Source organism: Lepisosteus oculatus, chromosome 5 (genome assembly GCF_040954835.1).
Source record: "Lepisosteus oculatus isolate fLepOcu1 chromosome 5, fLepOcu1.hap2, whole genome shotgun sequence".
Taxonomy (NCBI): Eukaryota; Metazoa; Chordata; class Actinopteri; order Semionotiformes; family Lepisosteidae; genus Lepisosteus; species Lepisosteus oculatus.
The window spans coordinates 47,790,074-47,799,806 of NC_090700.1; the positions used below are offsets into that span (position 1 = coordinate 47,790,074).

Consider the following 9,733-nt stretch of genomic DNA (forward strand, 5'->3'; position numbering starts at 1 on the left):
AGTGAAGACCCTGCTGGAACACGAGACGAGCAGCAGGACAGCAAAGCAAATCCCAAGGAAAAGTGGAGGAGGGTGGGTTTGCGAACTGTGCTTCTGGGATGGACCGTCCAGGATAATCAGCTTTCTGATAAGTGAAAAAGTAAAGGGGAAAACGTAAATTTACCACAGTAAACATTTAAAGGGTATAAAACAAAATACATTTCGGACCCATGTGATGAACTGGCATCTCATCCTGAATGTATCCTGCCCTGCGCCCGTTGCTTGCTGGGATAGGCTCTGGCTTCCCAGCGACCCTGTGTTGGATAAAGAGGTATGAAGCTGGAGGGATGGATATTCATACCCTGGCCCTTTGTAAGAAACTACAGGATAGTGATCACAGCTCTGGACTTCTAATTGCAAAGTTGTGGGCTCAAATCCCAGATGTTGTATCCATGAGTGAGGCACATCACCTGAATTGCTCCAGTAAAATACCCAGCTGTATAAATTGGTGCAGATTGCTTTAGATAGGACTGTCAGCCTGATATTTTAGCAATAGTAACAGCATCGCTGAGCGGTAACACTGTGATGTCCCTTCAAGGAAGAGTCACAGGCTCTTGTTCACCTGCAGAAGCTCAGTCAAGCCCCTGTCTGATGGGCCACTACGCCCAGGTACAGACTCTGTGCCGCAGAAACACAGGCATGGTGGTAAAGGCATTAATCCTTAGACACAGTTCACATGGAGCTCTTGGAGTTCTACTGTAAATACTGTATTTCATCAAGAGCTTTGGTACACCTGCTGATTTCATTACAGCTAAATTACAAGTTTGCAGCCAGCACTTTTTTTTTAAAGATAAGGGATGTATCTGTCTAAAGAAAGGTAAGGAGAGACAAAAATGTAATGGATATCCAGATATTCTGAAGTACAGTCTGGGGGCAGACTGTATACTGCTTCTGAGAGTCAGCCATGATTCTCTGAGGGCCGATCCACTTCTCATGCTCATGACGACAAAAAAAAACGTGAACAAATGAGCAACACCACCAGCATTGCCTTCGTCGGTCAGCTTTTTCAAAACACTTGGCTTGACAGGAACAAATCCAATCGTAAAATACGACTTGACAGGGAATTCTTGGCACGGGCTTATTATTGTTTTTATTACGGTTATAATAATGAGGGGCTATTAGCTGCTTTGTCACCCAAGCAGGGCTGAGAGGCGCAGCTGACGCAGCCTGGGAGCACCAGCACAAGTTACCAGCCAGGCCTCCTCCCAGCTTCCCGAGGCCTTTGATGTGAGGTGGCTCGGCCTGTCACTCCAGACTGAGGCCTCATAGGCCTGCCTGCACACGGAGGCCACAGCTGCCGTTGCTGAATGCGGGGCTGGGAGTTGGTTTTTTCTCTCTCTTGTTTTATTACATTTAAAAAAAATGAAGGGAAATGTTGGCGCGTAATGGAAAGGAAGTCTGAAAAAAAAGTGCAAATTCTTTAAGGAGCAGCAGCGTTATGGAATTGCTGAAATATGAAAGTGGGGTGTCATACGTACAGGAACAACAACACACTTTATGAAGCAAAAGTCATCTACAGTACGTATTTTGTTAAGGTGGGGGAAAGGCGAGTTTGTGTGTGTTATTAAAAGAGTTTCCAGTAAGCTGTATTTAACTGTTAAAAATTAACAGCTCCATCTTGGTGCTAATGCCCCCTTCTCATTTTTTAAAATGATTTATGGCCTTACACATTTCGTTGAGTTGTCAACCCTGTTGAAATCTGTAATTTAAAAGAGTTTCAGCTCAATTCCTGCTTTCCTGCCGATGAACTAGAAATGACAGGTTTTATAAACGACGCTTGAGGTGGCAATGCACTGAGAGTTGGTCGGCTGTTCCACTACATACCGTACGCTCACTGGCCAAAACATTAGGAATCCCTCGGTCAGACGAATAGCCTTTCTCAGCAGACACTCAGCAGAGCTCCGGCCACCTTCCCTGAGCAGAGCACATCCAACATTTCCATCCCCCTGAAAAATCGGTGGATCTGGTGGAGCGTGCAGTGTGATCAAGAGCACCATCTCCCTCATCACAGCTGCAGCAGAAGGCCGTCCTGGTAGGAGGCTAGATTGGGAGTGGGCTGGGAATGCTCCAAAGTCTTGTGGGGCGCAGGCTGTCTCCGTGCTGGACGCAAGCAGGGGTCCAACTCGTTGTTCTGCGACGCCATGGAGTGTCGTCCTTGCCTCCTCTCCGTTTTAGAGAACCTTCTCCAGAACAGGAGGAGCGGTGTATTACACAGTAGGTGGAAGCCTTTGGCATTCTGCTGGAGGGGCCATTTGCAACTCAGCTCCTGGTGTGGAAAAGTCAGCTCCTTGAACAAAGCAGGACAGTTGTAGCTCTGGCGGGGCTTGGGAGTTAAATGACAATTTTGCCAAAGCACCCAAAAACGGAATTTAAACCTCAGGGTATGTGTTAGCCTCTTTTTAACCATCGCCAACGCCAAACCTTAAGGATTGAAAACATCAGTGAGTAGGATCGGCTGGGGTGTTTTTTCCCCTCGGCGCTGTATTCACGCTGACTGATCAACTTTAGTTCCGCGTCTCTGGAACAACAGCACTTCGCCTCTCACGCCACAGACGCACTTGTCTTATTTCCTCCTGACACTGCAATGCAGAACCAAAAATGGCAGTGATCTTGTAATTCATGACAGACAGCTCCCGGCAGCCAAGAGCTATCACAGTCAGAAAAAGCCGGCTCCACACGGTAGAACAGTTTTACATCTTTCAGTTACATAAATATTTATGACTTTTTAAATCTTAGCGACGGCAAGCCGTGATTAATGAATGAAATAACTCGTTTTCTCTTGTGGAAGTTTTCGTCTGGGCTCAACGCACGGTGGCACAACATCTGTTTACAAGGTGTCTGTTTTATTTTTTTATTTTTAGCGACTTGTAAACTTTTTTTTTACCACTTGTTTGCAATGTACTGATTAACGGCCTGTTTTATTGCACTCGTTTCTATTCAACTTTGTATGCACTGATAACTTCAATCCAATGTCACATCTCTGAACAGTCGGTTTGTTCTAACATTGAAAGAGTGACGTGCAAATCCTGGATTCACTGGACACAGAGTCAGAGCAATTAACAGTCTCCCAAGGAACCTCGGAAACAATGACCTTTCTGTTATTTTGGTATGTAATCTTTTGCGGAAATACTGTTAGTCTCCTTTTATTTTAAAAAATGTTTAACTCGATTTAAATACCGAGGAGGATAAGGTTTGAACACCAGAGTTTGTGGAAAGAGGCTTAAACGTACACATTTGAGATGCGGGGGGGGGGGATTTTTATTTTATATACTTGTTTTTTTACCTAAATATTTCACATTAGTCACATGTCGATTAACATGAAAGAATGCCAAAGAAACGTGCTCGTCTCGCAAATAGTCGTCCGAGTAACCTTAAGAGAAACCCTTCTCCTCTGAGGCACGCCATCCCCGGCAGAGCGCGCTGTTTGCCAGAGCGCGGTGATCCGTTCTGCGTGTCTTTGCGTGCAGATCGCTGATGAGAAGACCTGACCGGCCAAGCTTCGGGTGTGCTGAACTCCTAACATTTAATTTTGTTCTTGAAAATATAAGTACACACTGCTCCCGTCCAATCAGCGGGGTCACAGACTCCGTGCTTTGTGGAGAAAAAGTTGTGAATCGTAGCAAAAAGCACGCATTAATAAATGTTGAGAACACCGCACATGCATTTATTTACATGCAGCAGAGGTTCAAGGCCGAAAATATAGAGATTTCAGTCATGGTATCGCATCAGATCTAGAAATCTGAACTCAGCTCACGTAGAGCTGAGCACGGGCCCAGGTTCAAAGCCAAGGTCACATTGTTTTGCATGATCGTTGCAACCGCTGTTCAAGGCGCTGACCTGTTGTGCGCATAGCCTCGAGGAAATCCACTGTCCGCACGCGCCGAGAAGTCTGGCGCTCAAGTTCAATAGGACTGCAGGACCGGCTTCAGGACCTCGGCAGACGGGAAGACACTGCAGGTGAGAGTGTGCGTGAGCAGAGCGACACACATACCGGTCTTCTTTCTAGCATAAAGGTATTTTACACCACTCAGAATTTTCAAGACCTCATGCAGCATAATCGTTATTAATAATGTAGGGTGACAATGTAAGGTATGAGGAATTTGTTTTTCAATTAATGCAGTATCTAAATCTGCAATACCAATTCAGGATGGTTTTTTAATAATGAACACCTGTTCATGGATGATGCTTATAGCTCCATGTCAAGATGAGCTTTGTTGGTAACGAGACCAGGCATGGGTAATGCTGGACCTGCAGGGCCAGGGTTTCCATTCCACCCAAGCTCTTAACGAGCTCAATCAGCTCAGTATTAGACTAATGGGTACCGCTGCTTTGAAGAGACCAGGACCAACTGCAGACACACTGACCAGCCCTCCAGCACCAGGGCTGGCCACCCTGTGCTCAGGAATGTCAGTGGTGTTTAGCTTTGCTCCTGGGGGCTCCGGTCTCGTCTCATCTTTGTTCCAACCGAGGGTCTGGGTCTGATCATTTAATTAACTGCCTAATTGTAATATTTCTAACCTGGATCCAAAGCGTTTGAGTGTTTGTGAATGTTTTGTCATCTTTAAGAGACCTTAAGAAATAACTTATATGATAGTTCAGGTGGGTAGCTGCGTCAGCATGCGTAGGCTGCAAAGGAACAAGTAATAGGTTTATTCCATGCTGAAAAAAAGAAGAAAGAGAACACAACGTTTCGGCCGTGGAGCCTTCTTCAGGTGTGAGAGAGACAGGGCAGTAGGCAAAGGTAAAGTAGCGGGAGAACAAAGGTTGGGAGGGAGGAGGAGTGAGAGGTGGGAGCAGGGGACAGAAAGAGAGACCAATCAAGAGGTGTGAAATGAAACTTCCAATGAATGGAGAAAATGTAGAAGAACAGTAGTCTGTCGTTAAGAGAAGGGAGAATGTGTGATCCTAGGTGCAGAATAAATTTGGTTTTGGTGGTCTTTCTGATGTATGAGTTCAGAAAACCGTCTTTGAGAACACAGACGGAGAGATTAGAGTGGTCGTGGCCGACAATAGGCTTGGAGAGATCTTTAATCTTCACAGCCCTGACGTGTTTTCTGAAGCGGTCTCCGAGTCTTCTTCCTGTTTCTCCAATGTAGATGGCTGGGCATTTACTGCAAGAGCTACAGTAAATAAGGTTGCTGGAGGTACAAGATGCTGTCTGGATGATCCGGAATTGTCCTGAGGGGCCTTGAATGAGTGTGGTGGTGGCTGTGTACTTGCAGGTGATACAGCGAGCTCTGTTGCAAGGGAAAGTGCCCAGTGTGGATGGTTGCTGAGGGCGGACAACGGAGCTGTGAACAAGGAGGTTACGCAGATTAGGTGGTCGCGATATGAGATAAGACCTATATGATGATCAAAGTAAGAAAATAATTAGGCTCATTGTTAAATTGACATTGGGTGGCACAGTGGCACAGTGGCTGGCATTGCTGCCTTGCAGCACTGGGGTTGTGGGTTCAGTTCCTGGGGTGCTGTCTGCATGGAGTTTCTCCCTTTGTTTGGATGGGCTTCCTCCAGGTGGTCCAGGTTTCCTGCCACAGCCCAAAGATGTACTGATTGGGTTAATTAGCTCCTGGGAAAATGGGCCTGTGTAATAAACTGGTGTCCCCTCCAGTGTGTACCCTACCTTGTGCCCAGTGCTTCCCTGGACAGGCTCCAGCTCCTCCGTGACACTGTACTAGACAAGGTTACTGAAAGTGAAAATGATGTGCTGCTTAATTGAAATCACAGGTTGGATCAAAAACCAGAATATGCTGGGCAATGAGTTTGACTCCCCTGACTTACAGCATGTCATACCCTACTCCTGAGGCTCCCGGTGCTGGAATCCATACAGCAGCTGGTTTTCATTCCAGCCCAATGGAATGAAGGAAGTTGACTGGAATATATGCAACATTTTTTCCCGCTCAATTTAGTAAATTCATCAGTTAAATCGAGAATGTCCAACTCTTGTCCTAGGCTGCAACAAAGTGCTGGCATATTAATTTGAGATCTCTGAATTTAATTGAATAAAGGCGCTGCTTAGACGGCCAGAGTGAAATTGTTTCACCTGAGAAGAAATGGCTGATTTAAGGGTCACCTGGTGGTTTGGATTGGAGCTGAGCTCTTTCCTTAAACGAGTCCTTAACCAAACCAACAAGCTGATTGGTTGGAAGCTTTTTTTTTGCTCAGAGATTGCAGATCTTAAGTTACTTTTAATAAATAATGGCTAAAAGGTGGTTTCCTACATGTTTTGAAACTGAACACAATTTAAGAAGTGTTCAAATGAAACCTATTATTCGGAAATCGTATTTCTTTATTCTAGATGAGTTTAAAGAGTCTTTTTAAAGTATGTTAAAGTATGTTTGTGTGCTACAACTGCTTTATCAGCAACTAAATTCTTTACAGTAAAGGCTGTTTCTACTATTAGATCAATTATTGACTCAATGAAATGAATCAAAGCATAAACCAGCAGGTGTTGAGCAGGGCACTACAATCGCTGCACGAGACGACCACAGGTTCAGGAGTTGGTGCCCCTGTTGATCCTGCAGGATCGTGGTTTTCCAGGATTAGGATGGGCTGCCTCTCTAGTGCAGTGCATTTACTTTAAATTTGATCATGTTTCCATAACTGCCTTGCACATCACTAGTGCCTCAGAAGAGAAGGGGATTGATCATTTTGTTTAGCCCTCAGCTGAGAATGAAACCTAAACTAAATATTCTTCCTAAACCACAACATTGAATCACACATGTTCAGATTACTACATATTTCATTGGAGATCTGTCTAGTAAAAGAGATTAAAGGGATTTTCTTGATAGTTTCGCAAACTCACATTCAATTTCCCACAATCTGTGATGTGAAGCAGCCCTTCCTGCTCACTAGTCACAGTAATGACTAATGTAATGCAATGTACGATGTACAGGTTGTGCGGCAGATATTTCACTACAAAAATGTTACAACATGATCTCCATGCAGAGTTAGCAAGTATGTTCCATTTATCAGCAAAACCGTCTTGAAGTTGAGAGCAATATTTCTATTGGATTAAAGGAGATGTATTCCCAAGCCTGCTTGTTTACAATGTAAGGCCACCCTTGTTCTGAATCACAGAATATGGTGCTTCATATACCTGGACGTTTAGTCTATTTTGTGATGTAAGTCAGAAGTTGTACACAAGTGATGTGTACATTTTACTTTTATTGTGGTTTGAAATGCACTCATTAATGTTAATTCTTTTTTAACCCCAAAATATAAAGATAGCGTTGCACTCCCCTTTAACATTGTACACTAAAGGCATCTTTACACAAATTTGACTGCTGGAGAAAGATAAAAAAGTCAACCGACAAAGCAAATGGACCCTCTAATATTTTGACAGAACTATAACGCTGGATGATAGAACACGTAAGACATTATTTTCTCTTATAAATCCCGTCTTATTTACAGCTTACTCATAGAACATAATAAAGAGTGCACACATATTACAAGAAATCTGAAGAAATGTAACAAGGTTTGATCTGAGAGAATAACTGAGAGAGAGAACGCTGCCACAGGTTGTCTAGGATAACATCACTGCACTGCTAAATGCATTCCTGTGGCATCATGACAGCAGGCAGCACACTGCAGCATGGCTGTGAGAGATGTAGTCCACTGAGCGATGGTGGTATAGTGGTGAGCATAGCTGCCTTCCAAGCAGTTGACCCGGGTTCGATTCCCGGCCATCGCATTGGTGTTTTTTTTAATCTAAAGTAAAATATTTTCGCACAGTAAATAGAGTGATTCTAGCATGTTGTATTGTGGACAGGTTAATGGATGACTTACATTGTACATCTGTGCTATAATGATCAGGGTGGGTAGACAGGGTTCTTTAGGGCTTGCAGATTTCAGAACTCTTTCTCAATTATTAACTGATTAACACCTACAAAACAGATCGATTGACTTAAATAATTAGTTCAATTAGGTTCTAAGTAATTCCTGGTTTAGATCATGTTACATTCTGATGAATATGCATCTGGGCTCTCTGCTGGCCAGTTCATTTTCCCCACTGACTTTTGTTTAAATTAGGCACAGTCACCAGGATGAGTGTCCAGTCTCTGTGAGCTGAGGGGCAGACCCTGTCCCACATAAGCCCTTTTTTGTCCCAACAATCTGGTAATAAACATTTTCTCTGCTGTCTGCTTCATTATCAAATAATAATAGTTCCTTACACTTATATAGCACTCTTCTGGACACTCCATTTAAAGCACTTTACAGGTAATGGGGACTCCCCTCCACCACCGCCACCAATGTGTAGCCCCACCTGGATGATGTGCCAGTACACTCACAAACATCAGCTATGAGTGGGGAGGAGATCAGAGTGATGAAGCCAATTCATAGACGCCATGATTGGTAAAAGCCAGTGGGAAATTTGGCCAGGATGCCGGGGTGACATCCCTACTCTATTCAAGAAATACCCTGGAATTTTTAATGACCACAGGGAGTCAGGACCTCGGTTTTATGTCTCATCCAAAGGATGGCAGTTTTTCTACAGTGTAGTGTCCCTGTCACTATACCTGGGCATTAGGACCCACACAGACCACAGGGTGAGCACCTCCTTGTGGGCACACTAACACCTCTTCCAGCAGAAACCTCAGCTCTCCCAGGAGGTCTCCCATCCAGGTACTGACCAGGCTCACACCTGCTGAGCTTCAGTGGGTTGTCAGTTGTGAGTTGCAGGGTGATTAGTGCATTTTCACTTTTCTTCAGATGGTGCCTCAGTGAAACCTGAGGTGTTTCACTGTGAGGAAAACCCGAGGGTTCACCTCTCATACAAACCCCATTGTGCTACTTTGGGGTGGTAATTCTCCTCCCAGACCTATTCCATGTATTAACCTGCCTTTACTCTGTTTTCCCACAGTGATCAATGGCAGGCCTCTGTGTTTGGCTGTGATTTCACTGTAACTGAACATCACTGTGATCTCGGCTGGACTGTGTTGTCGGATTTGATGAGGGCCGTTTTTTGAGCTGCATGAGAAACTGCGCCCCCAGAGGTGATGGAGGGCACTGCACTAAAGGGCAGTGTTCCGTGTAGCCTGTAACCTGGCCTGTAATGTGTGATGTGTTTTATGTGGCTGGCTTTCAGTGCTGTGTCTTCCTCGCCGGCTGTCTCACTCCAGACCTTCTCCCAGCTCTCCTGTGATAAATTGCCAGTAAAGAGGGCTATTGACCTACAGCAGAGGGCCCCTGGCAACACTCTTTGATAAGCGGATGTTGTAAATCCTTCTGATTCCAGCCGTGTTCCCCTTCTGATCGGTAAAGTCTTAAAGAGACAGAACTACATTTCCTCACAAGCTCTCAAAAGTGTATCATATGGCGGCAGTAGACACTAGTGTTCCAGTATAAGAAATATTCCCTCAGCCATTCCCTCTCCTGTTCTCCATTATCCAATCCCACTGACCCTTTCGACATCATTTCCCCATTTTCTGAAAGCAGACAACATTCGGCGATGACAGTATCCTCAGCAAAACTGTCGGATCTGATTAACAAACTTAGTGCTGGAAATAAGCTTGTCTGGGCATCCTCAGATGTCTGTACTCTAGGCATTGTGGATTAACCATGCTAGGAAGAGTCTTAAAGGCTAGCTGAAAGAACAGAAATAAACCTTAATTGATGGGAGCCCGCACTGTGCGTTGACAGAAAATGTCACTCGTCCCCTGCCCCTCTCACCTCAGTCTCTGAATCACAGCAA

General features: G+C 44.7%; 1 non-coding gene across 1 annotated transcript; it reads left to right on the plus strand.

Moving 5' to 3' along the window:
* Positions 1–7,660: 7,660 nt before the first annotated feature.
* trnag-ucc (transfer RNA glycine (anticodon UCC)) lies at positions 7,661–7,732 on the plus strand. Its single transcript has one exon. It is a non-coding gene; the product is annotated as a tRNA-Gly (tRNA).
* The last annotated feature ends 2,001 nt before the right edge of the window (positions 7,733–9,733 follow it).